The 14117-nt window shown below is 41.8% G+C and overlaps 1 long non-coding RNA gene across 1 annotated transcript in view; it reads left to right on the plus strand.

The window, feature by feature from the left end:
* The window catches only part of LOC121149769, a 66500-nt gene that overhangs the window by 1000 nt on the left and 51383 nt on the right, over nucleotides 1-14117 (plus strand). The window contains exon 2 of the long non-coding RNA XR_005882853.1: nucleotides 1689-1751. This is a non-coding gene — a long non-coding RNA (uncharacterized LOC121149769). The remainder of the gene's footprint in view (nucleotides 1-1688; nucleotides 1752-14117) is intronic.

Below are 14117 nucleotides of genomic sequence, written 5' to 3' on the forward strand. Positions count from 1 at the left end.
AAAAAAATTAAAAAAAAAAAAAGGTTTTAGATGCACAATACCAAAAATGTGCAACTGGAACAACAGAGATTTTGGATGCCAGAAGTCTAAAACCAAGGTGCTGGCAGGTTGATTTTCTTCTGAGGCCCCTCTCCCTTGCATTGTAGAAGGCTATCTTTTCTCTGTAGTGCCCATGCATGATTTCTCTTATGTGCGCAAATTTCTTTGTGAGGACAATTTAGTGTATTAGAATTTACATTTAGGTTTATTTATTTATTTAAACTTAAAAAAAAAAGGTTTTATTTATTTGAAAGCAGTTACAGACAGCAAGGCTAAGACGCATTTTCTTTCTGCTGGTTCACCTCCCCGAATGATTACAGCGGGTGGGATGGGCCTGGCCAGATGTAAACCAGCACCACTCTTTTGCCCAGGTCTGTTAGCAAGCAACTGGATGGAATGTGGCACAGTTGGGATTTGAACTGATACCCAAAGGATAATGCTAGTGTTATAAGCAGTGGCATAACCTGTGATGTCAGCACTCTAATCCCTATTTACTTACTTTTTAAAAAAACCATTTTACTTGAAAGTCTTAGAGTTTTTTCATCTACTGTTTCACTCCCATGTAGCTGCAATGGCTGGAGCTGAGCGCATCGAAAGCTAAAGGCCAGGAGCTTCTTTTGCATCTCCCATTTGACTTCAGGACCCAAAGTCTTAGGACATTCTCTTCTGCTTTCCCAGGCCATTAGCTAGGAACTGGATCAGAAGCGGAGTTGCTGTGACTCAAATTTTTGCCCATATAGGATGCTGGATCTGTTAACACCTTTTGATGTCTTCTCAAGGCACATTTGAAGTGAGCTAAATTGGAACTGGAGCAGCCAAGACTCCAACTGGCACTAGCATGGATGTTGATATTATAGGAGGTTTATCTTGCTATGCCAGAGCCAGCTCCTATTCATTTGCTTTTTAAGGATTTATTTACTTGAAAGACAGTGTTGGAGAGAAGGAGAGATCTCCCATCCACTGGTTTACTCTCCAAATGGACAAAATAGTGGAGTTGTGCTAGGCAAAGTCAGGAGCCTAAAACTAATCCAGGTCTGCCAGGCTGGTAGCCGGGGCTCAAGCACTTGAGACAGCATTTGCTCATTTTCCAGGCAAGTTAGCAGTGAGCTGGTCAAAAGTGGAGCAGTTGGGGCTTCATCTGCCATTCATATGTGATTCTGGCATTGCAAGCAGTAACTTAATTTGCTGTGCTGTAACTCTTGAGATTTATTTATTTGAAAGGTAGCATTATGGAGAGGGAGCGAGAGCGCTTCTATTTGCTGGTTCACTTCTCAAATGGCTACAACGGCCTAGACTGAGCAAGGCTGAAAACAGGAGCCTGGAATTTCATCTGTGTCTCCCACTTGAGTGGCAGAGGCCGAAGCTCCTGTGCTATCTTCTGCTGCCTTGTCAAGGCACATCTGAAGAGAACTGAATTGCAACTAGAGCAGCGAGAACTCCAGTTGGCACTAGCGTGGATGTTGGTATTGCTGGAGCAGCTTAACCTGCTGTATGTAGCACGTCATCAGCTCTCAAACTGGTAGTTTTGAAAAAATTTATTAGCCTTATTTTTTCATTTTTAGCAAAAACTGGGCAATATTTATCTTTAGAACTCTAAGAGATGGTTTCACTAACTCTTAATTCCTGTTTTACTGCTGTCTCACTTCTAGGTACCATTATGTAATTATCCAAACTCCAATCAAAGACTGAGTCATGATCCATGTAGACCTTAGGTAAGATTAAATTATATGTAATTTTTATTTTATCTTATTTAACATTTATTAGAGAGGTAAGGAATTTTGGACCTATATTAGCCTCCAAATCCAACTAGAATGGAGAGGGTTGGTTGGTTGGGAGGGGAAGGTGGGTAAAATAAATGTTTCAGTTTTCTCTCCTGTGTCTGCGGGTGTTGGGGGGAAGTGATGAAAGTGTGTTGCTCCTTACTGTCACACTGCATCAATATTCAGGGTCTGAGACTGTTGTTTGATGTTACCTTTGAGGCCCCAAACATGCGGAAGAATGTTCTGAGAGTTACTTGAGTGGTCTTGATCTGAGAAGTTGTAGGTTTCCTTACACCAGAGGTGAGAAGTTCTAAGGCCTGTTGGCTGCCCTTATCTGTCTCCGTGTGTGCACAGACTTAGGTGCTTGTTGTAGAGCCTGGCTTGGAGTACTGTTCAACCTGCCCTTTTATTATTATTATTATTATTATTATTATTATTATTATTAATTACATTGCATTATGTGATACAGTTTTATAGGTACTGGGATCCTCCCCTCTCCAAGCCCTCCCCCCATGGTGGATTCCTTCATCTTGTTCCATAACCACAGTTCAAGTTCAGTTGAGATTGTTTCATTGCAAGCATATACCAAGCATAGAGTCCAGCATCTTATTGTCCAGATAAGTTCAACAGCTTGTTGGGGAGACCATCTCTGGTCTGAAGGTAGAGCCAGCAGAGTGTCATCCCGATCAATTAAAAACCCCAACATGACATCATCAACAATTTATAATGTTATGTAATTAATTGACATTGTATTGAGTAACCAATATGTTAAACAAAAATGCGAGTTCTTAACCACATCCTGTGGCTACTTCATTGACATTTCAATTTTAGTTTATATATAACCGGGTTCTATACATCTTAAAATGGCTATGGATTACTGTTCAGCTGTCTCATGTCTATTTTCATTATAATATTTGGCATTTTATAGCATTGAAGCATAATTTTGCTGAACCTGACTTTTTTTCCGGGTAGTCTAGACTGGCTTATAACTGTAACAAGATGTGTGTCAACAGTTTAGGTGCAGAACAGTTTTAGGAGAGGTGTGCAGAGAAATCTTCAATACGCTAGTGAGGAGTAAGTAATCTTTGTGTCCCACCTAGTAAGGTATAAGTGAATCCACGCTGACCGTTTCCTGTCTGATTCTAAGCTTTCCTTGTTGTTCTCTGTCTATCTATTCTAGATTTTTTTATTTGTTTGGTTGGTTATTTGTTTGTTTTGAGGGGTGTCCGGAGTGATCTTGATGGTCATTGCAAGAGAGGGTGGGGACCCCAAGTTGGAACCAAGTGAGGACCAGAGAAAGCTCCCCTCCCTAGTCCCGGAGGAAGTTTACTGTTCTTCTGTTTCTGCGGACTGCTCAGGATTCCTGGTTGTTGTTCCGATTACCTTGGATCCTGCGAGGAAGGATTTGGACTTCTTCCATCCCATGTGGGAGATCCAATAGGGAATGGTTGACCTCAGAGTTCTTAGCCTCCGAAGGCACTCCAATTCCCTGTGGTCTCCTTGGCAGTTGGGATGTAATCCTAGGTGCTTGTACTGATAGTCCTTGGTGAGGATCCAGGAGTCTTCAGGGTTTCAACCTGCCCTTTTCACGTTCAGATGAGGCACTCCAAGTCTTGTGTTGGTTTAGATAAGCTGGCTGTCTTCACTTTTGTGCTCATCTGGATATGTTCTCATTGTTACGCAAGGGTCAGAAACTGAGAGGGCCTAGTCTTGCAACATGTGCTCTAGGGTTGGACCACATGTTTGTGTGACTTTCCCTGAGATTGGGGGTCAAGTACAGTGAGTGGTATAATTGGAGAGACCACCAAAAAACTTCACCTGGTTGGGGCAGGGAAGCTTCAGACCTTCTCTCGTGGACGCCAGCTGATACAGGGTTGAGCTCAGTCTGCTACCTGCACTAGCCAACCGATATACCAGCCCCAGCTTTTGTGTGCACTTGTGGGTTCTGCAGCCTAACAGGTTCCTCAAGGATTCCTCAGTTTCCTTAGGTGCTGCAGCCCAGCCTGGCCTGGTTTGCCCCCAGCTCCGATTATTCTGTGCGCAAGCGAGTGCTTTGTAGTGACCCAGAGTTGCTCTCTGGATCTCCTCACTCCCTCTTACATCATAGCTGCTTCTGTTACCTGTGGACGCAGTGGCCTGGTTCATAGTAGCCCCCAGAATTCATTTTATATGAGTTAAAAAAAGCCCTCAGTAGCCCCCACTCCTACCTGTCCTCAGTCCCCTGAAAGGCTAGCAATGTATACCCTCCTGCCCTGACACCATGTGCTTGGTGCTGGTGATGGTGGTAGGGTGGCCCTGGCTGGTGGGTACCTGTGGTGACAGAGTGAGCATTCTGCCTTTTTCTTCCTAGATCTTTAAAAAAAATACAAAAGAATATGGAATTATCCTGGCATTTTGTCATAGTTAACACAGAGGCCTATAGATGGGTGTGTACTGTCTTTTTAAGGGCTTTATCTCCAAATGTATTGATATTCTGAAGTACTGGGGGTTAGGTTCTCAATATAAGAATTTGTGGGGTATATAAAACACTATTCAGGTCATAATATGAGGTGTCCAAAGTAGTTACACTCATAAAAGTGGAAAGTAGAATAGTATTAGAAAGTGGGGAGAAGAAGGGAAATTAGAGACTTGTGGTTTAATGGGTACAGAATTTCAGTTTGGCTATGGAAATTTGTAATTCAAAAAGCACTTAATGCAACTATATACTTAAAGTGTGAAGATGATTAAAAAAGAAACAAGCAAAGTTGAGTATCTTTCTTAGTTCTTTTTGTGTTTCTATGGCCAAATGCTTAAGACTGGGTGATCCATAAGCAACAGGAATCTGTTTCTCACCATTCTAGAGTCTAAGATCAAAGTGCTGACAAATTTGATGTCGACTGATGATACCTTGTAGAATCTTCCAGAAGGGAGAGCAGTAGATGCATGAGATAGAAGGTCTTAAAGTTCGAGAGAGTGCTCTCTTCAATCTCATGCCTTTCTACAAGACAGGATTCAATCACTTCCCAAGGGCCACATCTCTCAATACTATTATGTTTCAACCTGAATTTTGGAGGGGGACACAATCTTTCAAACCATACCATTATACTTTTATATGTTATGTGTATAGTCAGTATTTTCATTTTTCTATTGTGTTTTTTACTTTTGTCATTCTGTAGGCACTCTTTTATGTGGTGAAAACGAATCCTTTGTCAGTTCTGTTTGTTGAAAATTTCATCTCCCAGTTTGTGCTTTGGTTTATCACAATGAAAATATATCTTAATTTTAGTATAGTTGAGCTTATATATATACATATACATATATACATATATATATTTTAATCTAGAGCATGTGTTTCTGCATATGTTCATTTCTTAGTTACACTTTACCCCAATATTGTAAAAGCATATTCTTTATTTTCTGCTGAAAGTTTAAATTTTTGCCTTTCACATTTCAGGTTTTGTTGCAAGGATTTATTTAGTTATTTGAAAGGCAGAGTGACAGAGAGAGAGAGTTAGAGACAAAGCAAAGTTTTCCATCTTGTAGAGTACTCCCCTAATGGCTAAAACAGGGAAGCCAGAAGCCAGGTGCTTTATTTGGGTCTCCCACATGGGTGACAGAGGCCCAAGTATCTGCTTCCCCAAGAACATCAGCAGGGAGCTGGATCAGAAGTGGAACAGCTGGGACTGGAACTGGCTCCCATTTAGGATGATGGTGTGGCACTTGGCATCTTACTCTGATATACCACAATGCTGGCCCCTACATTTCTGTTTTTAATCCTTCTGACTTCATTTCAGGATATAGTATGATTAGAGATTCAGTTTATTTTATGTATTTCTTTTTTCATAATGATAACCTATTTTCCTAGCACCTCTTAAAAAGGTAGCAGTAATATGGTGTGTATGGAACTGGGTGTAGGGAACCTCACCACAAGCATTTATGACAAAACTGGAAGTAAATCTTTCTCTAGAAAAGTTAAAAAAAAAAAAGTAGTAGGAGCGCCACATCAGACTTGCACATATTCCTGCTTATGGCCTGGGAAAGCAGCAGAGGATGACCCAAAGCCTTGGGACTCTACTTGAGTGGGAGACCCGGAAGAAGCTCCTAACTCCTGGCTTTGAATTAGTTCAGTTCTGGCCATTGTGTCCATTTGAGGAGTGAACCAGTAGATGGAAAATTTTTGTCTCTCTTTTTCTCTGTAAATTGCCCTTCTAATAAAAATAAATAAATGAATAAAAATTAAAAAAATAATAATAAAACCGCAGCCAGCCAGAAGCCCTCAACCATTAGGAAATGGAGCCATGTAAATTTTTTTGCATGATAAAATTGCTTTTGTTGCTCTGGTTAAATACAGCATATAAATGATTTAAAGTTGATAAAGCAGCCTATTGAATGAATACATCCATTTTAAGGGATTGGCATTGGTTTTCTCCTTTAATGAGGGAGAAATAATACTGACTTGGATGGTGTGAGAATGAGCTAAAGTCCCCAGGGCCTGCTTCCATGATGTTCCTGCAGGTTCCAGATGAACCTGGCATTGAATGTGTCCCAACCCATTGTCCAGGAAAGTGGATCTGTGGTGCATGGCTTCCTCCCAGACCCATTCTGTGACATAACCTGCCCCTGAGTGGCAGACCTGGGAGGTGGGGAGACAGAGAGTGTAACACAGGTACTAATGTGGGAATGACCATTATAGACTCTTCAAGATCTTAGTGCCAGCTTTTAAAAACCACGCAGAGGAGGACAAAGTGAAACACAAGGAATGGACCTGTGAGGACAGAGGTTGGTTGGTATTAGGTGCAAAGATTTATGTGCGTGGTTGGTTTCCAGTTCACTGAGTTAAGAATCAGGAAGCAGTAGCTGAGTGTGATGTTAGGAAAGGAGTCACAGGTGGTGGGAAATGGTTAGGATCTTGGACCTTACCTATTGCCTGTTCTGAAGTGGTGTAATTCTGAATAAGGTGATCTCAAGTAAGAAACTGCAGTAAAAACTAATTTTAAATTAGATGATAGCAAATATACTAAAACATGGTGACTACTGTAGTAGTGCTTACAGGCAGTAAAATATACATATTTATATATCACGCTATTGTTTATTTTCATATTCAATAAGCTGGTTCTGTAATTAAAAGCCTCCCCGCAAGAAGGCTCTAGACCCAAAAACATTATAAGAGAATGCATCCAATTATTTAATGAAGATGTCATGCTGATATTACACATCCCTTCACAAGAGCACAGATAAGGATGGAAGATTTCTGACTCATTTAATAGGTTAGCATAACCTGAAGTATCAAAGTTTGAAAAGAAACTTTAAGAAATAATTACGGGTCAAATTCTTTCAAAAACAGATGTGGAAATATTCTAAACAAAACTTTGCAAATTGGGAGGGGTTTGGGGAATCCCAGAGCCTATGAGACAGTGGCACATAATGCACTGTAATCAATTAAAAAAAAAAAAACCAACTTTGCAAACTGGACCTGGCATGGTAACCTAGTGGCTAAAGTCCTTGCCTTGCATGTGCTGGGATCCGTTATGGTCACTGGTTCTAATTCCTGCAACCCTACTTCCCATCTAGCTCCCTGCTTGTGGCCTGGGAAAGCAGTCAAGGATGGCCCCAAGACTTGGGACCCTGCACTTCCATGGGAGAACTGGAAGAGACTCCTGGCTCCTGGCTTCTGATTAACTCAGCTCCGGCCGTTGGGGCCTCTTGGAGAGTGAACCATTGGATGGAGGATCTTTCTCTCTGTCTCTCCTCCTCTCTATATATCTGATTTTCTAATAAAAATAAATTTTTTTAAACAAAACTTTGCAGATTGAATATGCTAATAAATAAAAAGGATAACACGATGAGTTGGCATTTGTTGAAGTTGGCTTGACACTTGAAAATTAATCAGGGTAACTCAAACTCATTAATGAAAAAGAGGGAGAAATTACATGACCATTTTTTAAAAGATTTATTTATGTTCAAAGCAAAGTCATATATATATATATATATAGAGAGAGAGAGAGAGAGAGAGAGAAGAGAAGAGAAGAGAAGAGAAGAGAAGAGAAGAGAAGAGACAGAGAGGAAGATCTTCTGTCCACTGGTTTACTCCCCAACTGGCTGTAACAGCAGGAGCTGAGCCAATCTAAAGCCAGGAGCCAGGAGCCAGGAGTCTCTTCAAGGTCTCCCATGTGGGTGCAGGGTCCCAAGGTTTTGGGCCATTCTTGACTGCTTTCCCAGGCCACAGGCAGGGGCCAGAAGGGAATGGAGCAGCTGGGACACCAAACGACGCCCATATGGGATCCCAGCGTGTTCAGGGTGAGAACTTTAGCCACTAGGCCACCTCACCAGGCTGTGTATGACCAATTTATTAGGCACAGAAAAATTGTTTGGCAGTGCAGCAACCATTCATGCTTTAAAGCTCTCAGCACAGTAGCATAGAAGAATCCCTGATCTGATAAGGAGTAGCTATAAAAGACAAAAGCCTAGGGAAAACAAAGTACTGAGGATATCCCCGAGAGAGACAATGAGGCAAATTTACCTTTACCACTTCTATCAGTACTCCAAAGAATTCTAGCCATCTAAAAAGCCAAAACAAGGAAAATGGAAGCTTATGGAACTACAGATAATAAGAATGTGTTTGTAGAAAATCCAGCAGTGCATAAAATATTAGAATTAATGACTGATGACTGGTGCTGTGGCATAGTAGGCCAAGTATCTGCCTGTAGCACTGACCTCCATGTATAACACATGTCCTGGCTAATGCACAGCTAAACAGCTCTCTGCTCATTCCCTCAGCAGACAGCAAAGGGTATCTTAAGTTCTTGGGTTCCTGCACCCATGTGGAAGATCTAGAGGAAGCTTCTGGCTTTGGATGGGCTCAGCTCTGGTCATTGCAGTCATTTGTGGAATGATCAGTGTATTCATGACCTCTGTATCTGTGTCTTCACCTCCCCTGTCCCCTGGCTGCCTGTCTGTCCTTCTCTCTGTAAGTCTGCCTGGCAAATAAAGAATTAAGCAATATTTTTTGAAAAAGAATTATTGACTGACTTAAAGCAATTCATGATTGCTATGGGATTCATGATTAAAATATTTATTGAAATCTTATGTATAAACTAATAAAGAAGATAAAATTATGAGAGAGAGAGAGATTTCAGTTTTCCATCCATTTGTTCACTCCTCAAAAGTCAGGATCCGGGAACTTCATCTGCTTCTCCCATATGTGTGACATAGATCCAAGTGCTTTGATCATCATCTGCTATCTTTCTAGGTGCATTAGCAGAAAGCTGCATTGGCAGTGGAGGAACTAGGACTTGAATGGGCCCTCTGATAGGGGGTATAGACATTCCATGTGGTGGCTTAACCTACTGTGGCTCATACTTGTTCCTAGAATTTTTGAAAATCAATTTGTGGTTTTATATATCAGGCACAGACAACTATAAACAAAATTAAAGCAATGAGATCTATAGTTGCACTGAAAACATTACATACTCAGGAAAAAATACAGTGAATGATACCTTACTAGAGGCTGGCATTGTGGCATAGCATGTTCAGGCATTGCCTATAGCACCTTCATCTCATGTGGGTGCTGGTTCGAATTTTGGCTGCTCTGCTTTCCATCCACACTCTTCTTGTATGCCTAGGAAAGCAGTGAAACGTAGCCTAAGTACTTGAGCCCCTCCATCCACGGGAGTGATTCAGAAGACTCTTCTGGCTCCTGCCTAGCCCAACCCAGTCCTGGCCATGTGTCCACTTGGGGAGTGAAACAACACGTGGAAAATCTTTCTCTCTCTCCTTCTGATTTTCAAATAAAATAAAGTCTTTTTATTTTATTTTTAAAAGATTATTATTCTCATAATATCTTTTTTAAAAAAGGATTTTTTTTTTTTGAGAGGGAAATTTACAGAGGAGAGAAACGTGGAGAAAGATTTGATTCTCCATCTGCTGGCTCACTCTGCAAGTGGCTGCAATGGCCAACCAAAGCCAGAAGCCAGGAGCTCCTTCCATTTCTCCTCTATGCAGGTGACGAGTTCCAAGGTTTTGGGCCATTCTCTACTGCTTTCCCAGGTCACGAGCAGGGAGCTGGATCAGAAGTGAGCACTTGGGACAAAAAATTGCACAAATATGGGACTCTGGCACTTGCAAAGTGAGGATTGAGCCATCATTCTGGGCCTGTATTTGCTTATTTATTTATTTTTTAAAATTTTGTTTTTAATGATGTTCATATAGTAGATCAATCACAGGGAAGAATCAAGAATTAGGTGAAAGTGGGTGAGACCATTGTTTCCAAATTTTATTTTTCTTCCTCCTCTATAAGGGGGAATAAGGAAAAGAAGGGGAGAAGTTGCATTCAATTCCCAACTACCTCAGTACCCAGCGATGGGGAAAAGCCACCTGATGTCATCCCAGGGCTCCCAGTAAGGAGCAGGCTCTTAGGGTTCAGCTCTAGTAGTTTCGGTTGCTTTGAAATGCTGTTGATCTCGGCTCTCCAAGGATGAGGAAAGTTTTTCAAGGTCTATTGGTTGACATGGTCTACCTTAGAGTTTCCATTCACTCAGATATTTTCTGTCATTGCTTGTTTGGAGTGGTTGTTTAATTTGTTCTGCTCTCCTTGTCACCTCTTCTGACACTCATTGGCGGATCACCTCTGACTTATCACCTCTTCTGACGCTCATTGGCGGGTACTGTTAATAGGCTCAGGTAGCCTCCCAGCCCTAGCTTTACTGTGTACTGGTGAGTAGGGTTCAGTGGTGATTCATGCTGACTAGCTGAACTCAGTTCTCCCATGTGGGCAGGTGCATCAGTTGGACCCAAAAGGGTCTTCCAGCTTCCCTGCTCCAAACTGCTGTGATTCTCCTCACTTACCTGCAAGTACAGTGGCCTTGCCAATGGAAGTCCCTCAGAAGTCATTCCTCACCTGCAACATACTCTCTCAGTGGTCCTCCCTCCCACACATCCCCTTGCCTCTTTCCCTGATCAATCCACAGTCCCTGGGCCTGGGAGTATATGGGTTTCCCAGCCCAATCTCCCAGAGCTCAGTCTTCCAATGGGGGTGTTGTGCTGGCCTAAAGCTTTTCCTGTCCACTAGGGTTTCAAGCTCCTGGCACGTGTGCTAGCCTGAGACCCTACTAGTTGCCCACTCAAGATCCAAGCCCATTCAAATTCCCCCAAGCCTGATCTACCAGTACACCATGCCAACATGTTAATCTAGGGCTCTCTTCACCATCCTCCCATCCCTCACGGGTCCAAGCATGTGGGGTTATACCCTGGCTCACTCTAGCTGCCTTGATATGAGGCCCCAGGTCACTACATACCCCCACTGATGCTGTCTCCCAGACTGTCTGCAAGCCTGCACCCCCAGACTCTCACAAACCCATATGCCCATGGCAGGCACATGGCGGGCACAGTGGGAACAGACTATTTAAAAAATTTTCCCATTTTATTTTTAAAGATTTTTTTTGTTTTTATTGGAAAATCAGATATACAGAGAGGAGGAGAGACAGACAGAAAGATCTTTTGTCCTCTGATTTATTCCCCAAGTGGCTGCAATGGTCAGTGCTGAGCTGATCTGAAGCCAGGAGCCTAGGGCTTCTTCCAGGTCTCCCATGTGGGTGCAGGGTCCCAAGACTTTAGGCTGTCCTCGACTGCTTTCCCAGGCCACAAGCAGGGAGTTGGATGGGAAGCTTGGCCGCCGGGATAGAACTGGTACCCACATGGGATTCTGGTGTGTACAAGGTGAGGACTTTAATCACCATGCTACCATACTGGGTCTCAGACTAGTTTTAAAAAAGATTGTCACTTAAAAAGTACAGTTATTGAGAGAAAATAAACGGTCATATTAAAAGGATTTACCATAGTCATGAATTAAAAGACTCAATATTGTGGATATGTTGAACACTCAGTATTGTAGAAGCCTCAGAGAAGCAGAAGCAATAAAATAAATACATATGTAGCACATGTGTATATGAATTGTTGTAAGAGTTTGATATTACAGAGCATGGGATCTGGCAAGACAGTGCCTTAAGGCTGTTGTTTTTTAGTCTGGTGCTGGCACTTGAAATCTGTAAGGTAGACAGTTGGGCAGGGAAGGAGGTGAGGCAAGTAGAACAGGATTAGAATCTGGATGAACTCAGCTCTCATTGCCTCCAACCTCACTGATGCAGTTTAGCAGGAGAAACTGGTAACCTTTGCCAAGGAACTGGAGAAGCTAAAAAGGATTCAGAGGAATTTGGAGAAATTATGGGTCTGGTTACTGTAACCATATCAACCAGGAGGGCCAAGAGATCAGTGACAGTGTGCTTGAGGTCTAACAATGCCTGATCTGACACCTAACTGGAAAAAGACGGCTGTTACTGCACTCTGCTTTCTAAATAAAGAATAGGTTCCTGGGGTTCACTCTAGGCACAAACCATCAATAAAGTGAATTCTGAGAGATATAGTTTATTACATCATTTTTATTATTTCATGGGTGAGAAGAAGGGTGGGAAGAAAAAGAGAGAAAAAACCCATTTGTTGATTTACTCCCCAAATAGTTGCATTGGGCAGGATTGTGCCATCGCTGTTGTCTTTCAGGAAACTAGAATCAGGACCCCAGAGCCAAATACTGAATTCAGGCACTGTGCTGTGGACATAGGCATCCTAACTAGTGTCTCAATGGCCAAGCCAGACGCCTCTGGGAGATTGAGTTGTACCTAGCTGAAATGATGCTACAAAACTTTCAGATGCCACTTTGTCCCAAACTGTTTCATTTAGTCTGTTTTAATAAAAATCTTCAGTTGTTTTTGTTTTTCCTTCACAAATCTGTATGTTAATTCTAAAATATATATAAAAATGCAAAAGACTAACAGCCGCTAAGATAATCTTGAGGAAGAAAAAGGCTGGGAGTACTTTGCAGTACAAGGACTCAAGAGCAGACAAACAATGAATCAAAGTGTACGGAAATAAACCCATGATAAAAAACCATTGGATTTATGACAAAGATAAAAATTAGTAGAATATTGGGTTAGTCTTTTCATTAAATGGTGCTGGAAAAGTTTGATATCCATTTGAAATCGGATGAATTTTTGCTTCTACCTCATACATATGCCAAAAGCAATTGCAGATCACTGAGATTTAAATATAAAAGATTAAATAATAAGACTCTGAAAATGTATTGATGAAAATGGAAGGATTTTTAAAAAATATTTATTTATTTTTATTCAAAAGGCAGATATACAGAAAGGAGGAGGAGAGAGAGGAAGAACTTCCGTCCAATGGTTCACTCCCCAAGTGAGCTCAATGGCTGGAGCTGAGCCGATCCAAAGCCAGGAACCAGGAGCTCTTTCGGGTCTCCCATGTGGGTGGAGGGTCCCGAGGCTTTGGGCCATCCTTGACCGCTTTCCCAGGCCACAAGAAGGGAGCTGGCCAGGAAGGAGGGCCGCTGGGATTAGAACCAGCGACCATATGGGATCCCAGCGTGTGCAAAGCAAGGACTTTAGCCACTACGCTATTGTGCCGGGACCCTGGAAGGATTTTTTAAAAAAGAGTTTATTCATTTTTTATTGGAAAGTCAGATATACATAGAGGAGGAGAGATAGAGAGGAAGATCTTCCATCCACTGATTCACTCTCCAACTGCCGCAGCAGCCAGAGCTGTGCCCAACTGAAGCCAGAAGCCTCTTCTGGGTCTGCCACGCAGATGCAGGGGCCCAAGGCTTTGGGCCATCCTCGACTGCCCTCCTAGGCCACAAGCAGGGAGCTGAATGGTAAGCGGGGCTGCCAGGATCAGAACCAGCATCCGTATGGTATCCCGGTATGTGCAAGGCGAGGACTTTAGACGCTAGGCTACGGTGCCAGGGCCTTGGAAGGATTTTTTAAGAACAGAACCCAGAGCATGCACTAAACATAAAAGAAAGAAAATTGACAAGTTGGACTTAATTCATCAGAGATACCACTACCAACATTAAATGCCCCAGAATGGAAAAAGTTAATTATAAAATACAGTGTGAGTACTGTTAAGCCAAAATACTAAGAACCTGAAGTGATTCAGGTTTAAGATTTTTTGTATTTAGGAATGTTTTTACAAGTTTTTTCAAATTGAAAATCCCTAATCTGAAAATCTGAAATCTGAGATGCTCCTCAAATCTAAAAACTTTTGCTCAGAAAATTTCAGATTTCAGATTATTTTGAATTTTTATCTATGTATGTTCATTCCGTATTTGTAACTAACCATAGACTTGACAAGCCTCATATATGAATAATTGACAAATGAGAGATGCAAAATATTATTGAAATTATAAAAATATTGGAATAAGTAGAAGTTTATAAAGAATTGAGGTACCATCTGACTCCAGTGAGACTGGCCTACATTCAGAACTCTACT

The sequence above is a fragment of the Ochotona curzoniae genome, unplaced genomic scaffold (genome assembly GCF_017591425.1).
Source record: "Ochotona curzoniae isolate NIBS_2020 unplaced genomic scaffold, NIBS_Ocur_1.0 scaffold_4763, whole genome shotgun sequence".
Lineage (NCBI taxonomy): Eukaryota > Metazoa > Chordata > Mammalia > Lagomorpha > Ochotonidae > Ochotona > Ochotona curzoniae.